Source organism: Dasypus novemcinctus, chromosome 6 (genome assembly GCF_030445035.2).
Source record: "Dasypus novemcinctus isolate mDasNov1 chromosome 6, mDasNov1.1.hap2, whole genome shotgun sequence".
NCBI classification, from domain to species: Eukaryota; Metazoa; Chordata; class Mammalia; order Cingulata; family Dasypodidae; genus Dasypus; species Dasypus novemcinctus.
Window position 1 is genome coordinate 135,918,405 of NC_080678.1, and position 15,204 is coordinate 135,933,608.

Here is a 15,204-nt window from a genome sequence, read left to right on the forward strand (position 1 = left end):
TGTCGTCTTGATTATTTATCAGTCTTTAGCATCCAGGACTGTTTTTAGAAGTTTAGAACTTTTCATTCTGGACAGCAGAATCTTGGGCAGGGGCCTCCTGCAGTTATTCTGCTGCCACTGGCACTCACGTGGATTTCCAGTCAGGTTCCAGATCCAGCTATTACTTTTATTTTACTCTTAAAGAGTTTACACCTTTAATTTAAAAAGGGTGCTGAAGGGAGACGATCTCTTTTCTGTAACTGCTTCCTGCTGGCCATGGGCTGTAGTCATTGCCTAATAAGGTGTAAAACTCTTTAATTTATTCTAACTGGAGGAAGATGGATCTGGCATTCTGTACGAAGTTGGATGAAGTTTTCATATGGTTAATAAGATGTTCACTCTGAAAGAAACAAACTTAATTAAAAATTTGGAATACCTGTTTTTAAAAGAGGACACATTGGATTACAGAGGTAGACAAGGTTAGGTGCCTATAAAGATGGCATTCCTTAAAAGCTGGTGGGAACAGCATATATATTCTTTTTTAAGTTATCCATCTTTAGAGAGAAATTGCAACAGACACTTAGCTTTGTCTGAAGACACATTCCAAGCTGTTCAATGATTGACACTCATTCTCTTTGTCAGATGCTCCTGGTGAACTGGCACTCCTTGGACAACTGGCTTCACTCAGGATTAGAACACTAATTTGGAAATACTCTTAGTTTTCACCTGTGGGAGTGATCAGAACTACAGAATAAAGATTTTTACACCTTGGTTTTCATTGTACAATTTCTAGCAATTTTGACTTGTTCAATAGGTGACTCACCATCAGCAAGCAAGCCTCACTTTTGCTACACAGCAGAGTACAGCAGAATATAGAAGTTGACTGAGACTGGCTGAGACTGCCACCTTATTCTATAGACATGTTATTAACTGTTTAGAAAAAGATTTTACCAGGAATTTAACATGTCTAATATACTTCTGCACTTGATCCAAAATAGAAAAGATAACATTACAATTATTAGGCATATATTTAGTACAGGATAAAAGTACAGCACTTAATATTAACTAATGTATTACTTAATGCATAAGGATTCAGAGTTGCAACTAATAATATTAGTTTTGAGTTTCAGGTTTGTAATACTTTACATGTTATCTCTCCATGAGAGCAGGCCATAGTGCCAAATTGTGTTTAAGTTTTACTTACAGTATCCTGGTATCATGACTCCACTTAGCATGTTCTTCAACACAGTGAGCAAGTTGCAGCATCCTTCATCTTAGAGAGATTTTCCAGTATTCTACTAGCCTGGTGCATAGTGCTCTCTGGCACCATGGAACAGTGCCAGTCTGGAGGCGATATCCATTGTACACTTGGCTGTACCGAGTCATTATTGGCTGCAGGAGCTTGAAACTGCAATATAGTTTCCATCGACTTCAGGAGCAGAACCAGAGACTGATATAGCACATATTTTTAATTGAGGGGTCAGTGACCAGCCTAGCCAATAACTCACATGGAGAGGCCACCTGTAATGTATACAAGGCCTGGTTCGAATGCACAAGAGTTTGATAATGTTAACATTTATTCCTTGTTTATATATATATTTTAAACAATTTAATGCAACACATCATATATTAAATGACTGTCTACTTACACAATTTTATTATGAAGATAACAGTCGGTACTTTAGTAATAGAGGAAAAATATTATTTTTCATTGTTAAAATGAAAACAGAAGACTTCCAATATAATCAAGATAACTTTTTATTACCATTTACTTAAATGTGTACTTTGCAGTGGCCTTCAGACAGGTTTATTATCATGAAGTTATTTCTGCTACCAATAACCAATCTAAGTTTTAGTTAACAATGACTTTTCTAGAACTAGAACTATTTAAACATTTTCAGTTGGAGGATGTTTTACAAACTCTTTATAATTGACTATAACCACATTGACTAGCCACCTCATGTTTAAATAAACTTACTAAATTACAATTACCAATGAAAGAAATTTACTCCTTATTTAAGAGAGCATATCTACAATCTTTTTCCTTTAGCCTAATTTCACTCATTAAAGATTTCATACATAATGTTAATTTAGTTTATAAATTAACCATTGGAGATTACACTCAAGTTAAATAAAATTGAAACCATAATAGTTTATGCAAGGAATGTTCTCTTTTTCCCTTACAGGAAGCTAAAAACTTCTTTTCTTTAAGTTATAAAAATTATTAATTTAAGAGCATACTGACTACTAGGTTTTAAAACATGCATACTGACTACCAGGTTTTTAAACACATTACACAATTACTTAATTTTTTAAAAATCATAACCCAGGAAAGATCTCTCCATAGTTTTTATGGACTTTCCTTTACTTACTGAAATTTGTTAATAGAGCCACTAATTACCTTTATTTTATTGGAAAGAAATCTTCTGGAAGAAAATAAGGCTCACCAGATTGTGGAGAAGAAAATAATTTATTCTCAATCTTGCAAGAAGGGGTGCAGAGCCAGATATGGCTGGTGCCACGAACAAAGAAAAATGACACAATTTATACCCCTAAGCCTAGCATGCAAGCTCTTCCTGTTTTTCCATAGATTGGATACTTCAGAAGTTACAGCTTATCTGAGATTTAACTTTCCCACACAAAAGTTTGATTTAACTGCTTCCTCTATCACATTCCAACCATTTTAGTTTTTACCTGCTCCCCCCTTTGTCAAATAAGGAATAGAATTTAGTGCTGAAATGGCACCGACTTAGTTAGCTCCTTCTTGGGCATCCTTCCACTGCCCATAGGACTGGCCTAAACTGGTCTCCTCCACTGCTGTCCAACCCAGGAGTGGGAGACTGAGGCAGCAGGCCACCAGGTTACATCAACATTTTTCTTATGTGAAAATTAACCTAATCTTTGTTGTTTTTTTTTTTTTGCATTTTATGGCTGACAAAGGTTTAAACTGGGAAATTACCAGGCAAACTGATTCTTAATTCCCTAGCCTAGTAGATAGGTTTAATCTGCTACACCTAGTCTTGCCTTTAAAGCTCTTACAAAGGAGGCCCTTTCCCAATTGTTTCTATAATCAGATTTCTATGACTTTTTCATCCTGCTTAGTTTAATTTGGGCTTTAAGAATATTTATAAATATAACTGCATATTTAATTTTTAACAATTTGAATAGACCTCTTTTAAGAATTTTTATTTGTTAATTTGATATTATCCTGATGTATGAAGACATACATTGAGCATTTTTTAAAATGGGCAGACACAAAGAGTTAGACACAAACACAACTCATTGATATTACTTATAATTTGCATTATTTTATATACTGTTTAGCTTAATTAATTAGGGGTCCAGAAATACATATTACTTATATAACTGCATATTTAACCTCAACAATTTGAGCAAATAGGCAGACATGAATAGTTTGACACAACAACATGACTTTAGTTACTTTAAACTTTTCAAAGACTTTTGAAACTCTTCTTAATTTGCACTATGACCATGCAGTTTACCACAAGAATTTTCTTTCTCACTTAATGGATTGTAATAACCAAAATGTTCTCAATGCCTTAGCACCATTTTGTTTTAGAACTTTATATTTTACTTTGAAATTAGCAGAATTTTGGATAAGCAACAAGATTAATTTTATATATATTTACTAAGGCTATTTGAAGCCTCAGGGAGACAGACTGCTTTCTCTCATGAATTGCCACTCTTAGGAACACTGACCCTCAAGGCAGGAGACTTCTCCCCCTCCACCTCCCCTTTTTGGTTTTGGAGATAATAAAACTCCAGTGGTCATTTAACCTTATTCTATCAGGCAGCAATTTATTTAGTTTACACTTGAATTCATGAGAGAAAGGGTTACTAATACCAGGAGAGGAGACAGTGATGTCCCAGCTCTTCTCTGGCCTATAGGGGCAGAAGCTATTATGAAATAACCATAGGCAAAGACAAGGGGTGAGGTTAGACTTGAAGTAACCATAAACTAAGGAAAGGTAAAGTTTAGAGTTTACACTTAATAATTTCAAGCTAAATTCACCCAGCTATAATTTCAGTTATTACCTTTCCACTGTTTTATAACATAAATGCATTTATAAATGATTTTAACTTAGTTACAGTTTTTATTAATTTTAAAAAAAAACTATTAATTTTATAACACCTTTAAATACCTTTCTTTCGACTTATAACATATTAAATGAACTTAACCATTACTTTAATTTTTCCTTTAAAGTAAAAGAATAAATCTCTTGCAGTTAGTTTGAAATAAAAAGCTACTTTTCAGGATTTGATTTCTAGAACATAAATATTCTTTTAAAAGAGGTAAGACTCTTCTTTAAACACTGAGGAAATGATGAGGTTAAAGCACAAGAAGCTATTGATAAAAGATTTTCTTTGTATATTGATCTTACTCAATTTTAATCATAAAAATTTTCCTTCCACAAACCTTCTACACTTTCAGTATTCATTCAGGTTCTGTCCCACACTCTACTCTTTCCAATAATCAATCATTTTATCTTAGGACAAAATCATCTTCTGTTTCCTTAACAATAAAAGCACTCCATATATCCCACATACTAAGTTACCAGGCAAACTTCTTACAACATATAATTGCCATTAATACTAAACAAGCTTGTTAAAATAATGAACTTTTCTTCACTTTAAATACTTAGTAGCATGTAATACCAGAAACAGTTTTTTTTTTGGAAGCAAGTTGGCAGGGGAGATTGGCTGCCGAATAAGTTGGTTATAAAATTGCCTTTTATTATTATTATTATCAATTCAGTTTTATTAAATAATGACTTTCTGCAATTAGCCACTTAAATACCTTAATTTAAACAATGCTTTGTAAAACTTTTATAATTATTTATACCCTTAAGACAAATTTTACCTTCACAGAACACATTCTCTTACTTAAGGTTACTACAATACCTTCTAAGAACCTGAGCAGAATGCAAACGTATTTTGGCTTTTAAACCCTAAGGAGGGAACTTTACTGCATTTATTCTGATTCTGCTTTTCACCCCCTTCACTTCCCCCCCTTCCAGGCAGTCGGGTGCACAACAAACAGGAATGTGGCTTATGAATAGAAGGGTGGACTCACTGGAAAGGGGCAAGCCGCTCCCCGCTTTCCAGCTTTCAGCCAAAATGGGCAGACAGAACCTACTCAAATTTGGCAACTCTCCCAGGAACCCAGCCGCCCTGACTGGGACATTCCCAACAAACTTGGGTGCTTGGCGTGGACACAGATGGCCTCCAAGCCCCGGCAAAGGGCCAGACCAGAGACAAGACAGCAGAGCATGCACAAACATCTAGACTCCGCAAACATCCAGACTCCTCAGCTTTTGCCCCAGAATCATTTCACTCCCTTGCCAATGGCAAGGGAGGGCTCCAGCTCAGCTGTAATTCCACTTTACATAAGGACACAACTCCAACACTAGCATTTAGCTGACACAGACAGAAGCACAAAGGTCACTAATCTGACCCACAAGTTATATATTTATTTTCACCATGGCTGCCTCAGAACACTTAACATTTGGTATAAAGTGAATTCATTCACAAATTAGCACCATAACAAAAGATTTCAGCTAGACTTTTCCACTGTTTAAACTTTACACCCAGACCAAGCTCCACCAGAAAAGCCGATCCATTTTCCTGTAACCAAGTTTTGTTTCCCTTAATCTAGACCAATTTCCAGGACATGAGGACTTGAACCTGTAAATAGCCCTTCCTATTAAAATCGAGACTCCACTCCTTTAGTGGATATAAGACCAGTACCAGATTCTAACATGCAGTTAGACAAACCCAAAACACCAGGGCTTTTCCCCAGTTTTTCTCCTTTTCCCAAGCCTAGAGAGAACGGCTTCCCCCCAGCCTTCTGGGGCTACTAGGGTTCTCTTGGGAGGTGATCAGCCTCCCCTTCCTAGCAATTAAAATTAGGGCCTTCCAGACTGTGCTCACCCGGGGAGTCTTACCTTCTTCCATGTTCGGAGTTCTTTTTCGTTCCCAGAATCTTTCTCTTCAGACCTTCCATTGCCCTCGATTTTTGTCGGGAAGATTCTGGTGGAGCCCACATCTTTTCTGGATTAAATTTAATCCAGGGGCGCCCAGATTAGGGGTTCACCCGAGTCCTCCCGGCCTCCTCGGGGATTTGGAAGGGGTGGCAAAATGCTACTGTCTCTGGCCTTCATTTGTTATCCCACCAAAGTCACCAAAAATGTTGTAGAATTTAAGAGAAGTTCAATTATTTGAGTATAGAGAGGCCAGGACTCAGGAATGATTTTGAGAAGGAAAAATGGTTTATTGACGGCCAGCGGGACTCGGGAACTTCTGTTTGAATCCCGAGCCCCAAACAAGATTTTCAAACGTCTTTTATACAGAGAGGAAAGGCCAAATGGACCCTTTGTTTCAGTTCTCAATAGGCTTCAATTAGCATATATCTCTTCCACATCTTAGGTAAGCTTTTAGCATGGACTCCAGATATTCTAGATAAGCTTTTAGCATATTTACTTTTTGCATTTCCCCTAAATACTTAAAGTTTATAGCCCTTGCATTGTTAAACATTTCCTGGGACTGGAGCCGCTTCCACTGCCCCTAAGGGCAGGACTGCAGCCTCTTACCATTCCACACCCACAAGTCAAACAACTTAGTTATCTCTGAAGAGACAAAGAGCCTTCCACCCATAGCCCACATTGAGACCACTCATCTGAGTTTTCCCTGCAGAGGTGGATAGGGCTGGGGCAGTGGCCCACAAGCTCCTGTGTCCCATGTGCCTCCCTGCAAGGGGCACTGACTCCCTGACATTTCCAGCATGCCCAGTGTGTGGACAGGACAGGCTCAGGTGACTTGAAAAGCCCCCAGGTGAGAACTGCAGTTGCTGGCAGCTGGAAGTCTTGTTTTGTGGTTTGTGTACATAGTGGGGTACTGAGGGGACATGGGGGGCAAACCTATAGTGTTGTAGAGAAATTGGGTGTGTGTGGTATCGAAGGCCAGCACACGAGAGTACCGAGAAGGAAGTTGGTTTATTTTGACCGGCTGGGCGCGGACTCTCCTCCTAATAAAAACCAAACTCCGAATAGAATTTTGGGTTCCCTTTTAAACAGAAAAGATATAAGGGTAGGGAGTTAAATGGTGCTTTTGTGAAAGAAAATGAGTTTCCTTGTTAGTTAAGTGTTTGAGTACCAGATAAGTTTTTTATAGTACCCCCATATTTTAGGTGAGCTTGAATTAGCATATCCTTCACATCTCAGGTGAGCTTTAGCATATCTCTAACATCTCAGGTGAGCTTGAATTAGCATATCCCTCACATCTCTTCTGGAGGCAACCCTAAACACATTAGTCTTACATCCTTTTTGAACATTCAGAGACTATAGGGCCTATATTCCTTATTTAGCCATCTTGGGGACTAGGTACTCTTGGAAACAATTTTGAATTTAGTCACAGGCTATATCAATAGCATCTGCCACATCTTTATTGAGTGCCTACTGTGTGACGAGGTATCATCACGGCATAGCTCCCAACCCAGAAGACTAGAACCTAGTAAATTAGAGGCAGTGGGACACCCAGTGAAGCAGGAAGGAGACAGTTTAGTTACAGCGGGTTAGAGCAGGCTTCTGGAGGATATAGCATCTGAATCTGAATGTTGAGAAGATCCAAAATCCAGACATCTTGGGGAGCAGCATTTTAGGTGCAGGACAACCAGTGAGGAAGGCCTGAGGGGATGGAGGGCAATTGTGAAGATGAAAGGAGCTGATACCTTAGAGGACTCTGGGCTTTCCATACTTTTGATACTAGTTCTGCCCCAGTCCCCCAGAGCCATAAATTCACTCCCTCTTCCAAAGTCAGTCCTTGAGAGGCCCCTGATCCAGGGGTCAGGGGAAGGGTCTGGGCTCCCCCATCTGATTACCCCCACTCCTCAGAAGCCCTTTCACCTTAGACAAGGCCTTCAACTCTGAGCCTTACTTTCCTCCTCTGCAAAATGGCAGGAAAAAGAGTGCCTACCTTGTAGGATTGGGAAGCAGGTTGGGAGGCTCCCTTTCTCTCAGGCAGAGGAGAAGGGGTCCCAGTGCATGTTAATCTTGTACCCTGCAAGGTTGTTGAATTTGTTATTGACTCTATTGCTTTTCTTGTGAATTCTTTGGGATTGTCTGTACAAAGGATCCTGTCATCTTGAACAGAGTTTTACTTTTTCCTTTTCTATTTGGATGACTTCTATTTCTTATTCTTGTCTGATAGCTCTGGCTAGAACTTCCAGTACAATGTTGAAGAACAGTAATGAATGCAGAAACCATTATCTTATTTCTGATCTCAGAGGGAAAGCTTTCTGTCTTTCATCATTGAGTAAGATATTAGCTATGGCATTTTCATAAATGTCCTTTAGAATGCCAAGGAAGTTCCCCTCTCTTATTTTTTTCTGAATGTCTTCATCACAAACAGGTGTTGGATATTTTCAAATGTCTTTACGGTGTCAATTGAGATGACTGTATGTTTTTTTCCTTCATTCTATTAATGCGGGGAATTTGTTTGATTGTTTTCTGTTGAACTAGCTTTGTATTTCTGGGAAAAACCCTAGTTGGTTGTGGTGCATAATTATTTTAATATGCTATTGGATTCATTTTTTGTCTTTATTTTTTTAATATTACATTTAAAAAATATGAGGTCCCCATATACCCCCCATCCCCCTCATCCCACTCCTCCCCCCATAACAACAATCTCCTCCATCATCATGAGACATTCATTGCATTTGGTGAATACATCTCAGAGTAGGTTCATTTACTAGTGTTTTGTTGATGGTTTTTGCATCTACATAAGGAAAATTAGCCTGCAATTTTCTTTCTTTTTTTCATTTTTTTTTAAGTTGGTGCCAGGGATTGAGCCTAGGACCTCATACATGGGAAGCATGCCCTCAAAGCATGCACTGAGCTACACCCAGTCCTCTAGTTTTCTTTTCTTGTCATATCTTTCTCTGGTTTTCATATGAGAATAACGGTAGTCACAGAATGAGTTAGAAAGAGATCCCTCCTCTTCAAATTTGGAAGAGATTGAGTTTTGAGTGTTTGGTCGAATCACCAATAAAGGCATCTGGTTCTGGACTTTTCTTTTGTCGGAGGTTTTTGATTATTGATTCACTCTCTTGTTATAAGTCTGAAAAGTTCTTCTATTTTTTTTTCCTTGAGTCCATTTAGGTATACTGTGTGTTTCTAGACTTTGACCTTTTCATCTAGTTTATCTGATTTGTTGGTGCATAATTGTTCATAGCTGTAGCAGTTTGATATGATTTGAATTCTGAAAATAGATTATTGGATTTGTAATCTGGTCTGCACCTCGGTGTGGTTAAGTTATGATTAGGGTTTTGATTGGGCCACATCATAAGGGCATTGAGATAAAAGTTATGGCAAAGGAGAGAGTTGAGGGTTTTTTATGTTGGAATTTTGATGTTGGAGTTTGATGCTGAAGCCTTAAGCTGGAGCCCTGGGAATTAAACTCACAGAGAAAACAGAAGCAAGCACCAGGAAGATATGAACCTGGAGCCAAGGAAGAAGCAAGATCCTGGAAGGGAGGAATCCAAGAAACCTGAACCCTTACAGATGTCAGCAGCTGTCTTGCTCCAACATGTGAAAATAGACTTTGGTGAGGGAAGTAACTTATGCTTTATGGCCTAGTATCTGTAAGGTCCTCCCCAAATAAATACCCTTTATAAACCAACCCATTTCTGACACCCCTTTGGCTGACTAATACAGATTTTGGTACCGAGGAGTGGGGAAGTGCTTTTGCAATTACCTAAATGCTGGAATGGTTTTATAAATGAGTAAGGGGTATTTTTTGGAGGAATTGTGAGATGCTTAGAAGAAAAGACCTACAATGCTTTGAAGAGACTGTTGAAAGCAATGTGGATGCTAGAGAGACTTTATGATGCCTTAGAAGTAAATGATGAAACTATTATTGGAAACTGGGGGAAAGGTGATTCATGTTTTAAAGTTGCAGGGAACTTAGCAAGATTAACTCCTGGTGTTTTAAGGAATGCAGAATTTGAAAATGGTGATCCTGGGCATGTAGCTGAAGAACTGTCCAAAGTAAACCAGGAGAATGCACCTTGGCTTATGCTTGCAGCTTATAGCAAAATGCTAGGTGAGAGAGATATGCTGAGGACTGAACTGTCAGGTACAAAGAAAACAGAAACTGATTCTGGAAATTCCAAGTCTCTGGAAATCAAGCTCCCAGATGAAAGTGCCCCATTGGAGGAGTTAACTAAATCTGGAACTTGTAAATCAGGATTGAAGTTGCTGATACCTTGAAAGACTTGTAGAAATTCTTAGTGTCTAATGGCTTTGGCCCCTGCTTCCTGCATGCTAAACCAACAAGGTTTTTGGGAGAGCTGTATGAACAAAACCACTGTCAGTCTGGAATCAAAAGGACATGGAAAGGAGAGATTGAAGGAGAAACAGCTTTAAGAGGAACATCATGGAAGCGGAGATCTGGAATTAGGACGTCACCTTGGGCCAAGAGAGGAACCCCACCCTTGTGTACAGAGAGGGTGAGTTAGCCCCAGCAGCTGAAGAGGATAGATGTTCCCACCCAGTGTCCTGGGAGAGTTTTGCTGCCCCAGTGTACAGAGAGGGTGGAGCGCATTCCACAAGGATTATGGTGGTTTAAGATCAGCACCCCACAGGTCTAAGAGGGTTGGACCTGTCCCCCAAAGGTTAGGGAAGGCCAGGTGGTCAACTCATTGCTCTGAGAGGGTTGAGCCTGTATGCCAAAGGTTAGAGGGAATGTTGTCTTCACATCACTGTACTAGAGGGGTTAAGACTCTAACCTAAAGATTGGATGAGGTGTGGCAACCACCCCAACACTCTTGGAGGGAGAGGTCTGGAGCTTGGTTGACACCCAGATCCTTGATGAGTTGGAACCAAGAAAATAGTCATTGGACAAGCAGGTGGAAAGGGTGGGTTCCCATATGGCCCCAAGGAGAAGAAACCATCATCTTAAGAATGACTCTCAGTCTGAAATGGAATGGAGGATGCCTTGTAGGTTTACTGAACTGTAGAGGACTCATGACTCATGTTTCCCTCCCAATTTCTCCATATTGTGATGAAAATGTTTATCCTTTGTCCATTTGTGTATTGGAAGCAGATGAATTGTTTTGTAAGTTTCAGAAGTCTGTAGTAGACAGGACTTGGCCCCAAGACAAACTATATTTCTTTACATTGATTGTGATATGATTTAGTACTTGCATTGTTACTGATTAAAGGTTTTTGGAATATTGTAATTTTTTTTTTTTTGGAATTCAGTGGGTGGAGTGTAGCAGTTTGATATGGTTATGAATTCCAAAAATAGATAATGGATTATGTTTGTAATCTGGTCTGTATCTGGGTATGATTAAGTTATGATTAGGACTTTGATTGGGTCATATCACTAATGCATTGAGTCCCCATCTCTTGGTGGGTGGGCTTCACAAATAAAAGGCATGGCAAAGGACAGAACTGAGGGTTTTTTATGTTGGAGTTTTGATGTTGGAGTTTGATGCTGAAGCCTTAAGCTGGAGCCCTGGGAAGTAAGCACACAGTGGAAACAGAAGGAAGCCCCAGGAAAAGAGGAATCCTGAGCCAAGGAAGAAGCAAGACCCTGGAAGGGAGGATCTGAGAAGCCTGAACCCTCACAAATGTCAGCAGCCATCTTGCTCCAACATGTGAAAATAAACTTGGTGAGGGAAGTAACTTATGCTTTATGGCCTGATATCTGTAAGGTCCTACCCCAAATAAATGCCCTTTATAAAAACCAACCCATTTCTGCTTTTTGCATCAGCACCCCTTGGCTGACTCATACAAGAGCTGTCTTTTGTAATCCTAATTTGTACAAGATCAGTAGAAATACATCCCATTTCATTTCCAATTTTGTCTTTTGTGTGTCTTTTCTCAAATGTTTATAAATTTTATTTTTCCATAGAACAACTTTTGATTTTGTTGATTCTCTTGATTGGTTTTCTGCTCTATATTTCATTCATGTCTGCTTTAATACTTATTATTTCCTTATTTTTGCTAACTTCAGATTTAGTTTGGTCTTCTTTTTCTAGTTCCTCAAGATGTGAAATTAGGTTTTGGATTTGAGATCTTTCTTTTTTCTAATGTACACATTTACAGCTATAGTTTTCACCCTGAGCATTGTTTTTGCTGCACCCATAAATTTTGGTATGTTGCATTTTCATTTTTATCATTTTCTAAGAATTTTATGATTTCTCTTGTAATTTCTTTTTTGATTGATTTTGTGTTTAATTATCTGTGGATTTTCCAAAATCCCTTCTGTTAATGGTTTCTAGCTTCATTCCGCTGTGGTCAAAGAAGAAACTTTTCATGATTTCAATTATTTCAAAATTATTATTTTTTGTGACCTAACGTATATTCTGCCCTAAAGAGTGATCTGAGTCAACTAGAGAAGAATGTGTGTTCTGCTGTTCTTGGGTGGATAATTTTGCATGTGTCTCCTGGGTCCCATTGGTTTATAATATTTTTCAAGTCCTTCTCTTTCTATTTTGAAGTTCTGCCTGGATGTTCTGTTGATTATTGAAAGCCATGTACTGAAGCCATCAACTACTACTGTAGAACTGTTTCTCCTTTCAATTCTTTCAATATTTGTTTTAAATCTTTTGGGGCTTTGTTATTACCTGCATAGTTATTTATAATCATTATATTTTCTTGATATATTGACCCTTTTATTAATATATAGTGAAATTATTTCTCATAACACTTTTTGACTTAAAGTCCATTTTGTCTGCTATTATTCACTTGGAATATTTTTCTTTCCTTTCACCCTTGGGTTTAAGGTGATTCTTTTTGTAAATGCATATAGTTGGTCATGCTTTTTACCCATTTTGTCAATCTCTGACTTTTAATTGGCTAGTGTAATCCATTTACATCCAATGTAATTACTGATGTGGCAGGATTGACTATGGCCATTTTGCTTTGTGAGTGCGTGTAAATCTGATGCCTTCTGTACCCTACATTTCCTCCGTCTCCTTCTTTTGTTTTAGTTAATCTTTTGTAGTGAAATGATATGATTCTCTTCTCATTTCCTTTTCTGGATATTTTAAAGATATTTTCTTTGTGGTTCCCATGAGGTTTACATTTAGCATCCTTAATATATAACAATCTAGATAGAATTGATACTAATAATTTGCCTTCAATAGAATACACAATCTCTGCTCTTAATACTCCTTCAAACCCTCGCATGGTGTTTTTTTTTCTCCACAAATTGCATATTTATATAGTATGTGCTCAATAATGTAGAATTATTCTTTTATGCTTTTATATTTTAAGTCATGTAAAAACTTAAAAAAAAAATAGAGTTACAAACCAACATCAGAATAACTCTTCATTTCTTCATATGACTTCAAGTTGCTGTCTGGTGTCCTTTCCTTTCCTCCTGGAAGACTCCCTTTAGTATATCTTGTAGGGAAGTTAGAGTGGTAACAATATCCCTCTATTTTTGGGTTTCTGTGGATACTTTGATTTCTCCTTCCTTTTTTTTTTTTTAAATTTTTTTATTTTTTATTGACTTTGTAATAATATTACATTAAAAATATATATGTGAGGTCCCATTCAACCCCACCCCCCCACCCCCCTCTCCCCCCCCCAACAACACTCGTTCCCATCATCATGACACATCATTGGATTTGGTAAGTACATCTTTGGGCACCTCTGCACCTCATATACATTGGTTCACATCATGGCCCATACTCTCCTCTATTCCATCAAGTGGGCCCTGTGAGGATTTACAATGTCTGGTGATTACCTCTGAAGCACCATCCAGGGCAGCTCCATGTCCCGAAGACGCCTCCACCTCTCATCTCTTCCTGTCTTTCCCCATACCCTTTGTCCATTATGTCCATTTTTCCCAATCCAATGCCACCTCTTCTATGTGGACATTGGATTGGTTGTGTCCATTGCACCTCTATGTCAAGAGGAGGCTCAGATTCCACCTGGATGCTGGATGCAATCCTCCCATTTTCAGTTGTAATCACTCTAGGCTCCATGGTGTGGTGGTTGTCCTTCTTCAACTCCATCTTAGCTGAGTGTGGTAAGTCCAATAAATCAGATTGTAGGTGCTGGAGTCTGTTGAGGCTCATCTCCTTCCTTTTTGAAGGACAGTTTTGCCAGATATAGAGTTCTTGGTTGACAATTTTTCTCTTTCAGCACTTTAAATATGTCCAGTCACTGCGTTTAGTAACTCCATGGGTTCTGATTAGAAATCAGCAATTAATTTTAATGAGGATCCCATGTATGTAACTAGTTAATTCTCTCTTGCTGCATTTAGGAGACTCTTTGTCTTTGGCCTTTGACAGTTTGACTATAATGTATCTCAATGTGGATATCTTTGAATTTATCTTATTTAAACTTTGTTGAGCTTCTTGGATGTTATATTCACACCTTTCACCAAATTTGGGAAATTTCCATCCTTTATTCTTTCAAATATTCTGTCTCTCTCTTTTCTTCTACTCTGGAACTATGATATGTTGATATGGCTCATTGTGTCCCACAACTTTCTTAGGCTCTGTTTACTTTTTCCATTGTTTTTCATTTTTCCTCACCAGCCTGAATAATCACTTGTCTTATTTTCAAGGTTGCTGATTCTTTCTTTTGCCTGTTCAGATCTGTCGTTGAACCCCTCTAGTGAGTTATTTCAGTTACTGTACCCTTTATCTTCATAATTTGTTTTGATCCTCTTTTAGATTTCTAATTCTTCCTTTTGCTCATGTATAATTTTTCTGATTTATTTTAGTTCTTTGTCCATGTTTTATCTCACTGAACTTATTTAGGAAAGTTGACTTACTGTCTTTGATTAGGAATTCCAGTGCCTGGCCTTTCTCAGGGACAGTTTATTCATTTTATTTTGTTCATTTGAATGAGCCATCATATCCTGTTTCTTTGTATGACTTGTGATTTTTTTGCTGAAGTCTGAACATTGGATATTTTCATGTGTTAATGTTTAAAGTCAGATTCTACCACTTCCCAGGGTTCTGTAATGTTTGTTTAGTGATCGTTGAAGGCTGTAATGTGGATCAACTCTGTGTTGAGGGTCTCCTTCTGCATGTAGGCCAGTTTGTACTGAGCTCTCATAAACCAGCCCATATTGAAGAATTAGGTTCCTCTCTGATCTTTCTACACATGCATCTTGCCCTGGACATGTGTAGTAGCTTTCAAAAATTCTCTGGCATGCACAAATTCTTTTTTGTGTCCCTGC

General features: G+C 38.2%; 1 protein-coding gene across 1 annotated transcript in view; it reads left to right on the forward strand.

The window, feature by feature from the left end:
• Nucleotides 1-15,204, forward strand: part of LOC131278853 (disks large homolog 5-like) — a 199,539-nt gene that overhangs the window by 82,169 nt on the left and 102,166 nt on the right.